Source organism: Giraffa tippelskirchi, chromosome 8 (assembly GCF_054371585.1).
Source record: "Giraffa tippelskirchi isolate mGirTip1 chromosome 8, T2T-mGirTip1v1.2.pri, whole genome shotgun sequence".
Classification (NCBI taxonomy): Eukaryota; Metazoa; Chordata; class Mammalia; order Artiodactyla; family Giraffidae; genus Giraffa; species Giraffa tippelskirchi.
The window spans coordinates 155,226,109-155,244,829 of NC_137282.1; the positions used below are offsets into that span (position 1 = coordinate 155,226,109).

Sequence of the window (18,721 nt, forward strand, 5' to 3'; positions counted from 1 at the left end):
AGTTTTGCAGCCAGTGTGTTAGGCCTTCTAATGAGCCACGGTAATTGCTTCTGCTATTTTCCAAAATGGAAATCAACCTCGGAAGAGCAGCTGGTTTGTGGTAAAGCTCTCCTCCCTCGATTCCATCCCCCCTTCCTACCAGTCAGTCAAGCTCCAGCCTTGACTGCTTCATCCGTGAGCAGGGCCTGAGGGACCCACGGGAGGAATGTGCTGATGGTGGGGAAACAGAATAAGCGAGCTATTGTGTCTTTATTACATTGGGGAGAGGAGGGGAGGAAGGGGGAGAGCTCGGCTTTTACTTTTGATTTCTAAGATACCCTGTTCTGGGTTGTGCTTTTCGATGTATATGAAAAGATGACCAGGTTCTTCGATGACAGAGCAATGATGTCCCTGGCCTCGGTCTTTTCAGAATTGCTCCAAAACAGCGAAGAGAACGAGAAACAAAAGCACAAGCCCTGTATTCTTCAAGGGCAGGAGACATCTGTAATCTGGAACCACAATATATGGAGATGAGAAACAGATGGAGGAATGGTAAGGTGTTTAGTTGATCTATGGAAAGTCAAACCTGAAACCCTGGTGGGGGTTACCATTGCTAATCAAGCCCGTTCATTCTGCAGAACACAGGGACATCCTGGGGCCCACAGAGGCAGTGACTGGGAGTGAGCATGGCCCTGAAGGCCATCCCTGCAGCAGAAATGTGATAATACTAGTTACCACTGTGGTGTGCTTGTTGGTGTCTGGCTCTTCATATTCTCCCTTGCAATCCTCATGAGAGCAAAAGATATTCATTTTCCCATTTTACAGATGCAAAAACTAAGGCTCAGGAGGGTAAAATCATTTATCCCAGACAACAGAGAGAAAGACATGAAACCAACGTAGTCTTAATTCTAAAGGCTCGCCACCAAATCTCACTGGTCAGAGGCTATCATCAGCCCTGGAAAAGGGAACTGAAGGTACCAGAGTGTGTGGTCAGGAGCTGGGGAAAAGGTTCCCAGTGTTAACGAAGTTGTCCTCGTCGCCTGAGGCTCCTGCTCTTCTATTAAATTGTGAGCTCTTTGAAAGGAGGTGATTTTCCCCCCACCAGGCCATAGCAGTGTGAGGGTAAGCATCTTTTGAATGAATGGATGGATGGATGAATGAAGGAATCCATATGTTCAGAGGAAGGAGGACTGGACTTGTCAGGAAAGATGTCAATGAGGAGGTGAGTCTGCAGCCAGGCTGAAGGTTTGTCATCCAGGGATTCCATGTTACCAATGGAAACTTCCGAAGGACAAGACGGTCCCAGAAAGACACTGACTTGAGAGTAAGCCCAGAAAGCAGGCTGGTGGCAATGAACTTTGGTGAGACAGATGGAGACAAACGCATGCCACGGGGACACCAAAACAGAGCCTTTCTAGGAAACGAGTAAAAAGTCAGCTGTGGGTAAAAGAAGTATCTAGAAACAGATATATGTTCTGATCCAGATGGTTGCCACTGACTGTAAATTCCTATCTTGCAAAGACAAGGTGAGTTTTTTTGTTTTCACTTTACAATATTGTATTGGTTTTACCATACATTGAAATGAATCCGCCATGGGTGTACATGTGTTCCCCATCCAGAACCCTCCTCCCACCACCCTCCCTATCCCATCCCTCTGGGTCATCCCAGTGCACCAGCCCCAAGCACCCTGTATCATGCATCGAACCTGGACTGGCGATTCGTTTCACATATGATAATTTACATACTTCAAGACCATTCTCCCGTATCATCTCGCCCTCGCCCTCTCCCATAGAGTCCAAAAGACTGTTCTATACATCTGTGTCTCTTTTGCTGTCTCGCATACAGAGTTCTAATGAGGTGGATGAAACTGGAGCCTGTTATACAGAGTGAAGTAAGCCAGAAAGAAAAACACCAATACAGTATACTAACGCATATATATGGAATTTAGAAAGATGGTAATGATAACTCTGTATGCGAGACAGCAAAAGAGACAAGGCGAGTTTTACAATGCATTTATTGTTACTCTAGCCAGTCAATCTGCTCATTATTTGTACCCCAGGTGGCTGCAACAGTCTTTACCTACAACCAAAGGCTATTCAGGAAACTATGGAATTCTTGTTGGCACTGAACACATCACAGTCATGGGTTCCTTGCCTCCTTCTCTGACATATCCAGCGATCAGGACCGGTTCAAACTAACTTCTGCCCGTGCTACTCACAGGTAAATTGAATTGATGGCTATCCCTTCATTCAATAAATATTCACGAGCATGCACCGTATAGTTCAGCACAGTCCTAAGTGGCAAACAGAGCACTGGAGGTTGAATGGGGCGGTGAATAGACAGGGTGTCTGCTCCGTGGACTCTGGTTCTGGTATCTGCACAATGTTCACTTCCTTTATTGGCTGATGCTGCTTCCAAGCCCAGCGATCAGGAAACAACCTGGAGGTCAAATGCAGCCCACCACGTGTTTTTGTACAGCCCTTAAGTTGTTGTTGTTGTTGTTGTTTTTTCATTTTTTAAGAGGCTACGAAAAGCCAAAGAAAGATAATATTTTGTGACACATGAAAATGACATGAGATTTAAATTTCAGTGTCCACAACCAAAGTTTACTTGGAGCGCAGCCATGCAGGCTGGTTTATGTTGTCTACAGCTGTGTTCATGTTACAGCTCAGTCATTGCCACAGACCACATGGCCATTAAGCGGAAAGGTCTTCCTATTTGATTTTTTATAGGAAAAGTTTCCTGACCCTTGTTCTAAGCTAACTTTCTCAAAATGCACTCCATAAAACACTATTTCTGAAGATACTGTGTTAGAGTTTTTGAGTTCTATTGTCAACGTATTTAAACACAATGAATTGTAAAAAGTTATAAGTTTCTCTACTCAGTATTTTCTCTACTGTGGATTGTGGCCAGAATACATCGTGACCCTCTAAGACAGAGGATGTGGAGGTCTCCAAACCTGTTCCCTGTTGTTCAGTTGCTAAATCGTCCCAATTTGTTGTGACCTCATGGACTATAGCACGCCTGGCTCCTGTGTCCTTCTCTATCTCCGGGAGTTTGCTCAAATTCATGTCCACTAAGTGGATGATGCTATCTAACTATCTCTTCCTCTGCTGCCCCCATCTCCTTCTGTCTTCAATCTTTCCCAGTATCAGGGTCATACATGTGTCTGTTTCCAGCGAATCTCATAATCCAGGCGGTTGTGCACAGCACTCTTTGGGAAATACTAAACAGAGTTCTTACTCATAGGCTTTGTGTTATTTCTGAAACCAGCTGCCAAAAAAACCAAAGCAGTGTCACGGCTAGTGAAGTAAGACTTCTACCCAGATCTAAAGCCCCTTCCTCTTAAGCATAGCATGATTTTTCTGAAGGTTCCCAGTTTGATCCCAGCTAAACAATACCTACCTCCCCCTATTAATACCTTTGCAATTTCTTTTCTCCCACCCTCTGTGGGTGCCAAGCACTGAACCTCATGGTACTTCCTGAAAGATCCTGTTGTCAACCAGTTAATACTTCCTTATCACACTTAGAGTGTCCATATGCATCCTGAAATAAAAACTTTGCGGGGAAGATCCTAATCCCCTAGCTGTCGGGTTATCTTGACGACGAACTGCTCTTGATTTATTCTGTAACCACACTCTGATTCATACACACGTGTGTATGAACGGTCTCAGGAAGAGCCCAGGATGGCTCAGCTGGAGCTCCGACACCCTGGGACACATCTGGAGAACTGAAGATTATCTGCAGGGTTATCTGGGAGGCCTCTGGGGAGAGCATTAAGGGAGAAACAAGCCAGGCACATGAATTTAACTCAGTTAAAAAAAAAAAAAAGTTTTCATCATTCCGGGGAGGAGCAGTTCTGAGGACCGTGCGATCTCTGCCACTTAGATGCGTCCCCGACTTCAACACCCGCCTGCTTGAGTCCTGTAAAGGGGTGGCAATCGGTAAAGGGTGTAAATAAAAACTGAAAGAGGTTTTTTCGTGAAATTTTTTAAAATCTCAAGGCCTTAGTGGCTCTGTTTCTAAACTGAAGAGGGCATTCTTCCCGCCCTTGCAAGGTGTCAGTCGGGTTAAGAGCTCTCCGCCTTGAGGTTGCAGCTGCCCACAAGAGAGGAGGACGCAGCAGCACGGCCTCCTGGGGGCGCTGTTGGCAAAGGCGCAGCCCTGCGCCCCACCTGCCCTTCGGAGCAGCGATGGGTGGTGTGCAATCAACAACCACAAAGAGATCATCGCGTCTGGCGAACAGTGGCCGTGATGGTCACCAGCGGAAGTTCTGGCGTCCGGTGGGAGGGGAGGCCTGCGGTCCTCCCATCGAGCGGCAGGGGAGAGGCGGCTACATCTCCTAGAGCGCAAAGTGAAAGTCGCTCAGTCGTGTCCGACTCTTTGCAAGCCCATGGTCTATACAGTCCACGGAATTCTCCAGGCCAGAATACTGTAGTGGGTAGCTTATCCCTTCTCCAGCGGATCGACCCGACCCAGGGATCGAACCGGAGTCTCCTGCATTGCAGGCGGACTCTTTACCAACTGAGCAATCGGGAAGCTCCTAGGGCACAAAGGAGACCATCTATTGTCCCTCCCAGGAGAGCAGGTGCCAGGAATCCTTGGGGGTAATGGGCATGGGGCTGCCATTCTGTGGCAGGCTAGTGACCAGTGAGTTTGCAACCTTAGATCTCACTCCTAGTCTCACATAGACGGTGGGTGGGGGAAATTTGGAGTTCTTCAATCTACTCATGGAAGCACGCATAAACTCACACACTTACATGCATTCCTATCGAGACATGTACTATGAGTGTAAATGCTCACACACACCCAAGCTATGCTTGCATATGAAACCATACTTTGTTAAAATGAGGTGGGAATAGGTGAGAGTTGGGTGGGGGGTGGTTAAGTGGGTGAGTCTTGAGGGTCCCACCATCCCGGCTTCAACCAGAGAGCTCTGCTTTTATCTGTTATATGCATTGTGGTGGTGATGATCATTTAGTCATTATGATGACTAAAAGTCAGGTTATGTCTGACTTTTGTGACCCCATGGACTGTAGCCCACCAGGCTCCTCCATCCATATGCATTGTGCTTCTACTCAAAGATTTCTTGTAAGAAAGGGTTCTGCGGGGAAAAAGAAAAAGAACTTTGGAAATCCCACTTGATATAATCAAATTATTTTTATTTCTATTAGGTTATAAATGAGGAAATGGGGACACAGAAGGTTTAAATGACTCAGCTGAGTTCATAAGACAAAAGCATTGGTTTAAGGGCTCCAATCCAATATTTTTGTTTTGTTTTTCCTATAACACCCTGCAGAGAAAGAAGGAATATACACAAAGACGATGAAGCCTGGATGTTTTTCAGAACTTGGTGTGTTTCTCAATTTTAGTGGTCAAAGGTTTGAGAACTGGCTTATTAGATCTTTTAATTTTTCTAACTATGATTTTATAGCTAGAAAAACATTAGCTATGGGGGCAGAAATGTAGATTAAATTAACAGTTATGTATCAAATGACCATGTTAACAAAATTTTCAATTCAACTCTAAAGTTGAATTAGATTCTCCTTAGACATGCTGTACTAATCAGAAATATATAGCAAAAATGAGATCATTGTGTTTTAGGCAGGACCTCAAGAAACATTAGCCCAATTTTCTAAGCCCAAAAGGAGACAAAAAAAGATGACAGGAAAGTTTGTGAAGAAGTTCATGAGTAAATGTTAAGAGAATAGAGTTATTCACTCTGGAGAAGAAAAAACAAAAGAAGCTAACCGTTGCCTGGAGCATAAAGGATCTCTCAACTGAGATACATTTCCTTTCTCATTCACAAGGAGAACAGAATAAGAGTGGACCTTTCGAGAGACCACAGGAGATTCTAGGTGGTGGAGTCTGTAGAACAACGTTGAGGTTCCCCAGGCTGCGCTGAGCTATAAGGACCAGAGGCAGTGCCCGTGAAGTGACCTGTCCAGGGAGGAAATGGTAGCTGGATGACTCAGGGTCTCTGTTATTATTTCAGAAAATATCAAGTGTCACCATATGGCAGAAGCTAAAGGTAATTCACCAACAAGGCATAGAGGTGGGAAGGAGAAGACTGGGGCACCACTTTCCACCTGTGCCCTAAGAATACCCTCCTGCTCTGCACGCTGTCCCAGCTCTGAGTGCTCTCTGTACCCCGCCCTGCCTTCCTGCTGCCGATCAGAGTCCCAGATGCCTGATGGTCCCATGGTTGAAGTTTATGGATGAGCACTGGGAATAAGGCAAAACCCTTTCTGTAGAAACTAAGGTTGCATCTAAAGTTCTCATCTCTTAATATGCTGTCATAAAGGTCTGAAACACGACAGAGTTTGATAACATAAGTTAGATAGATAACACAGATGGTTATCACACATCCCTCCCTCATGTCACCTTTTTCCCCCTTTCTTATCAGAGAAGGCATTTGAAGCTGGTGGAGTGGGATGTATACAGTTGGGAAATGGATGCAGGCACATCTCCCTGGAGGGGTTGTGATAAGACATATACTCACATGAAAAGTGACAGAGATGTGCTCATAGGAATCACTAGCTTAACTCTTAATACCACGAGAGCACCCACATCAGGAGAACATGACTGTCCACTCGTCCATCTCTCAAGTTCCCTTTTTTCAGACCCCAGGTGTAATGTTGCTATATTCTATCTGTAGCTAACCTTACAGCCCCAGGACCCAATTGGTGGTGGATATTTGTAATGGGAAAAAAAAGATTCAGAAATACAATGATTATTCACTTCAGTTTTAAGGGACCCAGAAGATCTATTGGAATCCTATGGTATGAAAGTGTTATTTGTGACTGGGTGGAAGATTTTTGTTCAATTAACTCCAAGTCATCGGCATAATTAGAAAGTGAAATCCAAGATTTCAGAAAGACATATTTGCAAGTTGTTAATTATGAAAGCAAGCAATAAAGCCAACTCAACAATAAAACTCCGACTCACTAGCTTGCCCAGTGCCTTGAGATCCTCGGATGACTTGCGGTCCAGTGACCAGTTCACTTTCAGGAAGAAGGAAATGAGCAGCTGAGACTGTCTCCCCAGGACAGACCTTGACTAATTCTCTTGTTGTTCCTACCTTTCTCAGTCTGGGTAAAGTCATCAGCTGGAAAACTCAGCTTCAGCCAGTGAGACACTGTCTTGCAAATTCCAAGGATTTAGCAGGAGTGGGTATTAATAATTTGCAGTGTCTGGTGGTGACTCAGGTCTCAGCAGACTGGCTGTTTAATTTGCAGCCAAGCTCCGTTTCTCTGACTGTGGCCCTGGTCCCCACACTTCTCTTCCAGCACTCCTCATTTCACAGGAGTCTTTGAGGATATAGACATGCCTCTGTCTTCACGCTTCTAGAAGTATGAGACACCCAGGAGGCAGTGCAGGCCCCTTTGAGCGTAAGTTGTTGAATCAGCCTGCTTTGACTGATTTTCTGTCACGAGTCTGCTGTTGAGAGCAGCTGTGTCCCAGTTATTACTCAAGCTGAGAAAACGTCAGCTTTTACCAATTGACTTGGGGAAGTCATGGGTCTTCCCAGGTGGCGCTAGTGGTAAAGAACCCGCCTGCCAATACAGGAGACATAGGAGACACAGGTTCAATCTCTGGGTCGGGAAGATCCCCTGGAGTAGGAAATGGCAACCCACTCCAGTACTCTTGCCTGGAGGATACCATGGACAGAGCAGCCTGGTAGACTACAATCCGTGGGGTTGCAGAGAGGCAGACACAATTGGAGCAATTTAGCACATTCCCCCATTTTGACCTATGGACAGGGCATGAGAGACATGTTGTATACTACTCAATGTGGAGTGTCTGGTTAATTACATCAATTTTCTATGGATTTTTAAAGACTGATATTTCAAGGACTGATCTGAGCAATTATTTCACTGGTCATCAGTATGAAATGGAAGAGATGAAAACAGCAACAAGATGGCTCGTACATCATGACTATTGAATGAAACAATCATAATAGTTACAAAAATTCTTTTAAGTAAGCTACTAAAATAAGGAAGAATTGTGGCAACTAAAATTTATTTAAAGGCTATTTGATGCGAAAAGATCCCACGTGCCTCGGAGCAATTAAGCCCATGTACCACAATTATTGAACCTTATTTAAAGGCTATTTGAAACTTTACTCCCTTCAAATGGGATTTCATCTCAAGTACTATGCAAACGTCCTTAGAAACTTTCTCTCCCACTGACTGTGCCCCACCCGCAGTCCACATCTCTTCTTTCTTTTTCCAAACTCCTCAAATATCTCAGGTCCACATTATTGCACAGTCCCGGTGCCCTGCTCCACCCTACTTTTCTCACCTCTTGCTGATTTCTGTTCCACCGGGAACACTGGCATCTCCAGCGTGCTTCCCTCTAGCTGATCTTGGCTATTCTCAGTTCTGCCCTACCTCCCGATTCTGCAAACAGCAGCACAGGAGCTGTCTTGTACAGGTGGGAAGAGCAAGAGGCTCTGAATAATTCCTGCTTTTTTTCTGTTAATTACATAGGAAAAGGCCTAAGACCTGGCCATAACAAGGGAAACGATCAACAAATAATTCACTCATATTAACTGATAATTAGCTGGAGGAAATAAAGTGAGGTTAGAAAAGCGAGAGAGAGAAAGAAAGAGAGGGAGAAAGAGAGAGAAAAGAAAGGAAAAAAGAGAAGACAGTAGTTCCTGGCAAAATTTTGCTTGAAGTCTCAAATTTAAAGTTATAACTCTGATCATGGCAATCTAGATGTGGCCTTACTCATAATAAAATTTGTAAATAAAGATGAGGCACTGTGACAAAACTATGCCCAGAATACAGCAAGGGAAGAAATATATATTATTAATAAAATGATAATGGTGGCTGCTGGGGGAAGTAGACATGTTAGAAATGTAATTTTGAAAAAAAAAGATGAACTGATAACACACATAGAATCAAGCTGTAACATCTCCCAAGCTACCCCAGCCTTCAATATCATCATTATTGAAACTCTCTCCATTGACATGAATACTCCTCATTGTCTTTCTTCTTCCTTTCCTTCCTCCTTTTTATCTTCTTCTCACTGTCTTAACCCATTCAGGCTTCTATCACAAACTACATAGACTGAGTGACTTATAAATGACAGACGGTTATTTCTCACAGTTCTGGGGCCTGGAAAGCCCAAGATCATGGCGCCAGCAGGTTTGGTGTCTGATAAGAGCCCACTTCCCAGTTCATGGGCTTCCCTGGTGCTCAGATGGTAAAGAATCTGCTGGCGATGCAAGGGACCTGGGTTTGATCCCTGGGTCGGGAAGATCCCCTCGAGAAGGAAATGGCAACCCACTCCGGTATTCTTGCCTAGAGAATTCCATGGACAGAGAAGCCTGGTGGGCTACAGTCTTTGGGATCACAAAGAGTCAGACACGACTGAGCAAATTTCACTCCCAGTGTGTAGACAGCTGTCATTTCACTGTGTCCTTGCACGACAGGAGAGGTGAGGTTACTCCCCGGGGTTTCTTTTATAAGGGCATTAATCCCATTCCTGGGGGTTCCACACTCATAACCTAATCAGGTCACAAAGGTGTGTGTGTGTGTGTGTGTGTGTGTGTGTGTGTGTGTGTGTTAGTGACTCAGTCATGTCCAACTCTTTGTGGCTCTATGGACCATAGCCCACCAGGCTCCTCTGTCTGTGGAATTCTCCAGGCAAGAGTACTGGAATGGGTAGCCATTTCCTTCTCCAGGGGATCTTCCTGACCCAGGAATCAAACCCAGGTCTCCTGCATTGCAGGCAGGTTCTTCACCATCTGAGCCACCAGGGAAGCTCCCACCTCCTAACACCAACATGCTGGGGGTTAGGACTTCAACATATGAATTTGAGGGGGACACACAAATGTTCAGTGTATAGCAGTCACCTTCAAAATTATTCAAGGATAAAGAGATTGATGGATTTTTTCCAGTCCGCAGGGGTCCTGCCACACTGGTTATACCCAGTTGTCATCTATTCTGAGGACCACACCACATTCCAATGGGCTGGAAATCCATCCCAGTACCCATGCCTTACTGGCTCTTACATGTTTTGAATATCACACTGGCCACATCTCACAATAGTATAGAGGGATCCGTATATGACAAAAGTGAGAGTCTGAGTCATTTTAGAATATTTTTGCACATGGGTAGTTACTGGTATCTGCATTTTCCAGATCGAGGAACTGAGGATGGGATCTGAATGCTCCCAACTCAGCTTCTGTTCATGATGGTTCTCCTGCAGTGCCAAGGAATGCCCATAACCAGCTGCCTCCGTCTTTGCTGTGAATTTAGGGTAACAACTGATGGAATGACCTAGTGAGACCTCAGAGAACAAACAAGGATTTTACTGTCTTCATGTGAAAACATAGGGTGTAGTCACAAGCTGTGTCAGGGCCCAGAGTCACCAATGGCATCAGGACACTTTGGGGCTGCCTGTCTGCCTGGTTCTGATCCATCCTGCAGCTCCCGCTGATTGTGCTGGCCGTGTGGGTGGCCCAAAGCTTCTCTCGCAGGAGGACTTCCTAGAAAGGAGCAAGGCCTCCTGCCATCATGTCCGCTGTCACCCTGGAGGATATTAAAACTGACTCGAGATAGTGTTGAAAAATGTTTTCCTTTCCGGTATGCTAATAAGAACAAGATCATATACAGCCAATGTGTATCGTGGCAGGGCTGTTCCATGGCCGAGGCTTTTAATGAGCTGTTTTGTAATGAGGGCCGTTCTACAAACAGTATCTGGGTGCTAGACAAAGTTTAAAGACCTCTGATTCCCCCCCAACATGCACCCTCATCCAAGCCATGGCTTTAATTCTTTTAAACAGTAACATTAATTGGCTGTTAAGTAAAACAGGAGAGAACACAATAGATTTATGATATTTTGAGAAGCGACACCGGTTCTCAGGCATTCAGAGAAACAGGCTTGGCTTTTATGAGCTAATTATGATTTAGTGGTTTCTCTCGCCCTGTTGAGTCTGTGGGCTGCCTCTAAAATGGATCTGGGATGAATGTCAAAATCAGGATTTACAGTCAAACCTTTTCAACATAGAAAGCGCAGGAGAAGTTTATTGTTTTATTTTTTTCTCCTAAGCAATATTTCCTTCTGCATTTCTACACTCTTAGGTTTTGTAGAATTTCCTCCCCCACCCTAGCTTTGAAATGGTGTCTATAAATTACTTCTCCTGTTAAGGCTGCTGTATCATCAAAAAGTGATTGTTTTTGCAAGCAATCACGAGAGAGCATGTCAATTTAAATAATCTCTTTTTTTTTCCCCTCTCACCCCTTTTCTCCCTCACCCTCTACAGGAAAACTACTATCATCTTGGTTTTTCCACCCTTTCACAAATGAGCAGAAACTGACAAAGCCTGACGAACACGAGGTTTTTCTTCTTCTTCCTACATCTCTCATTTTTTTTTTTGTCTGCTCTCTCTTTGAAATGAGAACTGTGTTCAGCTGTTGCCTTCAGGGACAGAAGACCCTGGGGATCAGGCTCCAAGGGTTTCATCCTTTTCTCCCCTCGAACATGAGGAAATCAGGCAGTTTCTTTTCCACTGGGAGCCTCCCTTCTCTTAATTTATAAAATTACGCAGTGATGATTTCTAAGATCTCTTCCAACTCTTGAAAGTGAAAGTCGCTCAGTTGCGTTCTCCTCTTTGCGACCCCGACCCCATGGACTGTACAATGCAGGGAATTCTCCTGGCCAAACTATTGGAGTGAGTAGACTTTCCATTCTCCAGAGGATCTTCCCAACACAGGAATCGAACTCTGATCTCCCTCATTGCAGGCGGATTTTTTTTTTACCAGCTGAGCCACTAGGGATGTTACCTCTATACGGCCCAACAGTAATTTGGTGTGTGTTGTTGAAGGAGACATGCCAACCCCAAATATGCTGCTTTGGCATAAGAATTATTTTGAGCTAAAGTCAGCTGAGTTCCCGAGTCCCTTATCTGCCAAAAAAAACAGAGTCTCCTCCAAATAAATGAAGTGCTATATCCCCTCCCTGGGAGCCACCGTTACCTCTTCTTCTCGGAGACCTTCTGGTCAGCACCACACCCAGTCGGGCATTGTCACAAAACCATCATACCTCTCTCTGTTCTCCTAGGGGCCCGTTTATTTCTCCTAAAAGTCATTTATTTTCTCATAAGTGCTCTTCTCCTTCCCCTATAAAAAAATGACAGTGAAAGTGAAAGTCACTCAGTCGTGTTCTACTGTTTGCAACCCCGTGGACTATACAGTCCATGGGATTCTCCAGGACAGAACACTGGAGTGGGCAGCCTTTCCCTTCTCCAGGGGATCCTCCCAACCCAGGGATTGAACCCAGATCTCCCACATTGCAGGCGGATTCCTTACCAGCTGAGCCTCAAGGGACAATAACATGTAAGCCCCAAACTCCAACAACCTCCTTTGAATCATTTTTTTTTTTTTTCTGTGAGCTCTCATGTACCTATGTGAATCAAAATCTGTCTTTTCTCTTGCTAATCTGCCTTTTGTCAATTTAATTTGCAGGCTCCTATGAACAAAACATACAGGGTAGTAGAAAGGATTTTTTTTCTCCCTGACATTTGTGTGTGTGTGTGTGCGTGTGGAAGTTATAGAAATGTGGATGGAAAGGATGAGGCTAGGAGTAGTATTTTTCTTTAAACAAAATTTTATGAGGAAAGTGTCATAATATGGGATTCGCCAGGTAAGAATACAGGAGTGGGTTGCCATTTCCTTCTCCAAGGGATCTTCCTGACCCAGGAATCAAACCCAGGTCTCCCTCAGTGCGGGCATGATTTTCCACCATCTGAGCCACCAGGGAAGCTAGGAAGTTTTGTGGTGAAAGTGCTACTCACCATGCTTCTTATCTCTACCAGGAACCTCTCTACAGCGCCCTGGTCGGTACAGTTCTCCCTTCCCTAGTTAAGGGTGTAAGCATGGCATGCACTGGGTGTTTAGTTGTGATTTTTGGAGGTTTTTGTTGGGTGTGGGGAGAGTGAGGAAAAGAGAGAAACAGCAGATGCCAATTCAAGGTCAGCAACTTTTCAAATGGCCTCAGACCCCAGTTATTTCATTGTGAAGTTTTGTGTTTTGTGTTTTTGCTCTGTTATGTTTTGGTTTCTTTCTTATTGGACAATCCTTGGAAGTTGTCCCTGAAAAGTTGGGAGGAGGGAGTTGCACCCCTGGTCTCTTCCCTGATGTCTCCATAGAAGAGACCGTTCAAGGACTTAGACCAGAGTCTAGAAATAGCCTCTGAGCATTTGATTAGATTACATATTATGTGCAACTTATTATGTATTATATATTGCACCATCGACTGTGCGGTACACCCAAGATGCCATCATATAGAATATACAGCTTTATAATATGGCATAGTTTATTGCAGCTACAATTTATTGAATATTAACTATGTGCCAGACATCCTATTAAGCCTTTTTCTTATGTTTTCTCATTTACTTTAGATGATGTAGTTTATATAAATGGTAATTTCAAATGACACTTGGTGTTAGTAATTTCTTCCAAGCATTTCTCCTGTCTCCAGATCTCCAGAATAAAGAAGTTAAGATACCTGGGAAAGGATTCAACAGTAAGGATGTTCTAGCAAACAGATGAGCATAAAAAATAGGAACCATTAGAGTTCCTAACCCTTCCTCTTCCCACCCCTGCCACCCAACGAGACTCTAACGAAACACACACACACACACACACACACACAAACACACACACACACACACAAACACACACACCCTTTAATGTCTAGTACAGAATAATTGAAGGGTCCCATTAGATTCTAAAACCTTCCCAGCTGGGATAATTGGCTTTAGAATCTTCCCTCATCCCCATGACTCTCTCTCACATGCCAATATCTCTAACACATAGATAATTTATGAAAACAGAGTAGACACTTTTTAATAATTAAGTGATAGCTAATAGGAGCTTTTAAAATAAGCTGTAAGAGCTTAGAAAAGGAAGGGGAACCAAGATAGTTTGTCACCCACATATTTATTGGGAATGCCTCCAAAAGGCTCTTCACCTTATACCCCACTATCCACAACTGGAGGCCCCCAAAAGTTTGGTGTGTTTGTTAACCAGGGTCTTCTTCCGGAGGTGTTTAAAGCCGCAGTCATTTCTAGGCAGAACCAGATGCCTGCCCCAGTCTCCATCACCCGGCATCACCCACTTTATTCTCTCCAAATTACAGTGCAAACAATAACACAGGTAAAATTAGGCACGACACTAATTATGCAGCGCAAACGTGTAAAGGATATAGAATGACAAACGGCAGACGCGGACCGAGTCGTGTCGTATCGTGTAATCTCCCCGGCTGCCGAGCCCAGGAACAAAGGGAGACTTGTGCCCTGTTTGTCTAACATGCTCCATATCACAAATTGGAAATCCTTCCTAATTAAGATATTGTTCAATGTCCTTTGTTAGCAGATTTTAACAATGTTAATTAGGAGGTTAGAGTGATCATTGTTCATCTAGCAAACAATTAGGGTGATTTGCACTGTAGCTTTTGAGAAACTTCTGAACAAAACAGAGGAGTTTCCCTTCTGCAGGGAGGGGAGCTGGGAGGGAAGGAGGGGACGGGATGGGGAGAAAGGGCAAGGCTACTCCTAACATTTTTGGGCTTCCGGCCAAGGCAAAGCGTGAGGAAATGTTAGCTGCGGGCCTTGCAGCTGTTAGAAAGCAATGTTGGCCTTGACCTTGTGGAATAACAGTATTTGCAGATGCAAAGTCCATTCCCCCCATGGCTCTCGTCTTGATAATTCAGGAGACTATGGTTACAGAAGGCAGAGTCCGGAGATCTCTTAATCATCTGAGTAAGGGTAAGGATGGAGTGCAGGACCTGCCATCTCAAAATGCAACACTTGGCACATCGAATGTGTTAAGCTAAAGGAGTTTGAAAAAACGAAAGATGTAGGAAGGTCACGCTGACCTTTCCTCTGATTGTCCTCCTTGAAACAAGTCAAAAAGCCCTCCTGTGAGAGGTGCCCTCCCTGGACCAGGAGGAGAGGAGCATGCATGCCTCCAAAGACAAAGGAATGCCACGAAGAATCGGGGCACACAGACCTGGTGAGGTGTCCCCTGGTTTACTCCCCTGACCTCATACCCTTGGTCCTGGGTAGGTATTCCTTCAGGAGTGCCCTCTTCATCAAACCTGGGACAGACACACCCAAATCTCACTTTCTCCAGGTCGTCTCCATTTCGTTATGAAACTCCTGCATCGTATACAGTTTACATTAAATACATTTGTATGCGTATCTCCTGTTAATCTTTGTCAATTTAATGTTCAGACCCAATCAGGCACCCTAAGAGGCTCAAGGAAGACTTTTTCCTCCTCTACAGTTAAGGAAACAAGATCCCCTGGAAGAGGAAATGGCACCCCACTCCAATATTCTTGCCTGGAAAATCTCATGGACAGGGGAGCCTGGTGGGCTACAGTCCACAGGGTCACAAGAGTCGGACATGGCTGAGCACAGCACAGCACAGTTGAAGAAACAAAAGCAATGCTATGCCAGCTGGATTTCAGACTTTTCTCAAATTAGAACTGATTATTTTAGCATCAGATGAGTCTGTGCTCCTCCTTCTATCCCCCCTGCCACCTTTGTGCCCCCAAAAGTGATAAAGCACAGGAGAGAAAGCAGTTGGCACATTTTTTTCCTTTTCTTTTGAAGGGTAGCAGAATATGCCACCCCAAGATATGACTGCAGGGGTTCAGGACTTGACACCCCCAAATATGCCACTTTGGCACGTTGAGAAGCAGCAAATGTAGGGAGAGGCTTTCTCTCAACTCCCCTTATCTTCGTAAGACAAACCCTCCAAAAGGAACTCTATCGTTTAAGTACGCTGCCCACCTTCCCCAGGAGTTTGATCAGCCAGGAGAGACTGACCCTTATTGCAGGAGGCAAGACTAGAAGTTAACACCGTGTGTGCTAAGTCACTTCAGTCATGTCCAGCACCTTGCGACCCTATGGACCATAGCCCACCAGGCTCCTCTGTCCATGGGATTCTCCAGGCAAGAACACTGGAGTGCGTTGCCATGCTCTCCTCTAGGGGATCTTCCTGACCCAGGGATCAAACCTGCGTCTCTTACGTCTCCTGCATTGGCAGGCAGGTCCTTTACCACTAGTGCCACCTGACACCACATCCAAACAAATTGTGTCACAAACGGTCATTCTTCCTGTCTATTCTTCTATGAGCCCATTTGTCTCTCCTAAATACCATTGACTTTCCTCTAAGAGACCTGCATCTCTGCCATTTCCCTGTTAAGATGATATTTAAGCCTGAATTCTAAGCCACCTCTTTGAGTTACTCATTTCCCCCTGGTATCACCCATGTTGATAAACTTCTGTTTGTTTTTCTCTTGTTAATCTTTTATTACAGAAGTCTCAGCTAAGAGCTCAGAAGGGCAGAGGGAAAATTATTTTTTCTTTCCTTCCCACCTTGCCCAATCCCCAACCTGCTACTGGAGGTGACCAGACTAAAAGGAAGGAAGGGATGGAGGGAGGGAGGAAAGCCAAAGTGTTCATCTGCTTTGAAATTGAAAATATAAGAGCAAAATATATTTGGAGAGGAGGCAAGAACTGGCTGTTTCAAAACTACCAGAGCACTTGGGTTTCTTTGAGACTCTCGTTCTCTCTTGGCAAAGGTGCTTGTGGAGGGCAGGCATCCCAGAGAGAGGAAGTATTGACTGAAAATTGAACACAGATTCTGAGTTCTATTTTTAGCTCCATCCATGATTTCTCAATACAAACTCAGGATGAGTCACTGAACTAAGAGTCACACCTACTTGGAGATGGTTTCAGGTATCTCAGGGCAGTGATTTTCTAACTATGCATGCCCAACTCCAGAGGAAAAACATCTCACAGCTATCGAGGAGCAGCTAGTGCCAGGCACTGTGCTGGATACTTTACATAAATTTAATCACAGCTAGCACTTAGCTTCAATCACAAACAGCCCGAGGCCCATTTAAGTGGCTCTTGAGTCTCTTTTATCCTTGGGGGACCCCATCTGCTGGGGAGATAAAAAGCCCTTTTATGTTCTACAACCTCACAGGACCACCCACCCCAACAGTTTGTGCTTTGTCACAAAAACCCTCCATCTAATTAACAGGGCACAATTTTGATGAAACACTGGTGAAATAAATTATTCATACATGTCAGAAATCAAATATAGATCAGATCATCTTGTAAACTGTTTCGAGGTCTGTAATTTGCTTTAAAGTGCTTTAGCATAGATAATGGAATATCATGTATGTGTTCGCTTAATTCACAACCAAAGTGTAGGAGTTACTCTAAAAGGAATTTACCTCTTAGGGGTGGGCAGTCAGAGTTCTCATTGGGAAGTCCAGTTACTACAAAGGCACTTCTGTTATCTTGAGCAATATTGGACAGTTTTTGAAAGAGCATGGTTAGGGTGGGAAATGAGTCTTCATTGGTGAATTTGTGACTTACTAATTAGCATATTGGCTGTTATAAATGGGCTCTCATTGGTGAAGTTTGATCTGAGAGTCACGTAATAGTAATACATAGAGATGAATTCAGTTTTTTCTTTCTTTGCACTGTGCGCTGGGCATAAATACAAATTCATGTGTGCCTTTGTTCTCTTGGCCTGCCATGTCTGTTCTCCCCCAGTACATCTATGCCTGGCGCAGAGCAGGCGCTCCACACACATCCCTTGAATCAGTGATGAAAACTGCTTTGTTACAATTGGGGGAAATTCATCTAAGCGTGCAAGACCCCTCCACCTCATTCAAGACCCAATGGAAAACTTGGCAAGTGCGTATCTTAATCTTCAGATCTCCATATAGGGCTTTCCTGAGTTGATATGTGTGACAGTGTGACCCCTTCAAAAACATCAGTAACCCATGTTGACATAAAAAATAATCGCACGAGGTGAGAGTTGCAAGTTAAGTTTTATTTGGGGCAAAGTGAGGACTGCATCTTGGGAGATAGCACCTCAGATAGCTTTGAGAAACCGCTCCGAAGAGGCAGGGGTAAAGATCAGTAAATGTGTGATTTTGGTGAAAGGGGCATACGTGCAATCAAGCACTTATTTTTCCAGAAGTCTTCTACTGGTCTTGTGAAGCTTTTGTTAGTCATGACAAACAGTCATCACCATGAAGGATTTTAGTGCTTTGATATATATGAGGAGATACAAGAATTGGGCTCATAAAATCAGCTCCTGAAAATATCTAACTATCTGAAGACTCCCCTGACAGTCCCCGTCCCCCTGCCCCACCCCAGCCCAGAGTGCCTTATTTCTGCTCTCCACTCTGAACTCCTTTCAGGAGGTGGCGAAGGTCAGCAGCTGCAGCAACACATGATTTAATCCTTGTAGAGGTGGATGGCAAGTGCCCATGGCAAGTGGCAATTGGCATTTGACAACCATTCCCTTCCACTTAGTACCCTCGGTCCTCTTAAAGCCGGTCAACTTTTACAGTCGTCTTTATCCAGGCAAGGAGACCGTAAACTCACTCACAGATAGGCCCTCAATACACAGGAGTGAGGAGTGGAGAGAATATTCAGGCTATGAAATTCTGATGGCTCATTACCATGACAAAGGTTGTAACAACTTGGACAGGAAGCTGAACAAAAGGCATCCACCATTCTATTTGCAATTCTAGGATTGTATTTGTAATCTCTCTTTGCAGGAGAAAGCGACTGCCAGTAAAAGGCTGAGACACAATAGGAAGAGAGGCCCCGTGATGCAGAGAGAGACCAAAGGGCTCAGTGCCTGCGCTCACACACACGCACGCTGTGTATGTGTACCTTTCCTCTGTGTCT

At 44.6% G+C, this 18,721-nt stretch overlaps 1 long non-coding RNA gene across 1 annotated transcript in view; it reads left to right on the top strand.

Moving 5' to 3' along the window:
• The first annotated feature begins 414 nt into the window (after positions 1 to 414).
• The window catches only part of LOC145516725 (uncharacterized), a 34,137-nt gene continuing 15,830 nt past the window's right edge, over positions 415 to 18,721 (top strand). Inside the window, exons 1-3 of the long non-coding RNA XR_014061701.1 lie at positions 415 to 531; positions 805 to 1,505; positions 2,039 to 2,199. This is a non-coding gene — a long non-coding RNA (uncharacterized LOC145516725). The remainder of the gene's footprint in view (positions 532 to 804; positions 1,506 to 2,038; positions 2,200 to 18,721) is intronic.